The sequence below is a fragment of the Schistocerca americana genome, chromosome 3 (genome assembly GCF_021461395.2).
Source record: "Schistocerca americana isolate TAMUIC-IGC-003095 chromosome 3, iqSchAmer2.1, whole genome shotgun sequence".
Taxonomy (NCBI): domain Eukaryota; kingdom Metazoa; phylum Arthropoda; class Insecta; order Orthoptera; family Acrididae; genus Schistocerca; species Schistocerca americana.
In genome coordinates, this window is record NC_060121.1 from 173,839,023 (window position 1) to 173,840,031 (window position 1,009).

At 49.7% G+C, this 1,009-nt stretch overlaps 1 pseudogene; it reads right to left on the minus strand.

Moving 5' to 3' along the window:
* Nucleotides 1-319: 319 nt before the first annotated feature.
* Nucleotides 320-438, minus strand: LOC124607765 (annotated as a pseudogene).
* Between the last annotated feature and the right edge of the window lie 571 nt (nucleotides 439-1,009).

Here is a 1,009-nt window from a genome sequence, read left to right on the forward strand (position 1 = left end):
ATCAAGTACAGGGGAACTTCTCAGGGATGCTTGCTCCCAGAGTTTCGGAGAGTTGGTGCTTCATGTCAGTCTTGTTTCGTTAGCTCTCCTCTTACGGCCACTTTAAAACAAACACAAACACTATCCGAGCAGGCCTTGAAGGCCCAAGGCCAAACGGTACCGACCGGCCGCCGTGCCATTCTCAGCCCGATGCGGAGATGGAGGGGCATGTGGTCAGCACATTGCTCTCCCGGCCGTTGTCAGTTTCTGTGACCGGTACTGCTACTTCTCAATCAGATAGCCTCTCATTTGGTGTCGCAAGGGCTGCGTCCACCCCGCTCGCCAACAGCACTCGGCAGATCTGAATGGTGACCCATCCAAATGCTAGCCAAGTCCGACGGCGCTTAACTTCGGTGATCTGACGGGAACCGGTGTAACCACTGCGTCAAGGCCGTTGGCTCTATGGCCACTTTAGCTAACATGATTAAACTTTTTCTCTGTATCTTTGATGAACACAAAAATGGCTCTGAGCACTATGGGACTTAACATCTGAGGTCATCAGTCCCCTAGAACTTAGAACTACTTAAACCTAACTAACCTAAGGACATCACACACATCCACGCCCGAGGCAGGATTCGAACCTGCGACCGCAGCGGCCGCGCGGTTCCAGACTGACGCGCCTAGATCCGCTCGGCCACATCGGCCGGCTTCGATGAACACAGCTAATACTTGCGCTTTAGAGAATATTCGTCACGAAAATCGTAATTACGATGGATAATGAAGTCCAGTGTTCAGGAATTACTCTCAAAAGCGTACCGTTTTATTCTGTTCGAGCCAAGGTCATTAAAGCCGTAAATGATTTGCCTGTCGCTTATATACTGCGGCCTTTCATGCACTGATGAGCGTACAGCGGTCTTTGGTCTTTTCTTGATGGAATCATTGCCAATGTTCTTCGCTTACAGCGCTATAGGTTCTGGTGAAAAGTCCTAGCAATTGCAAGAAAATGAAATTCACAAAAATGTCGAACGGA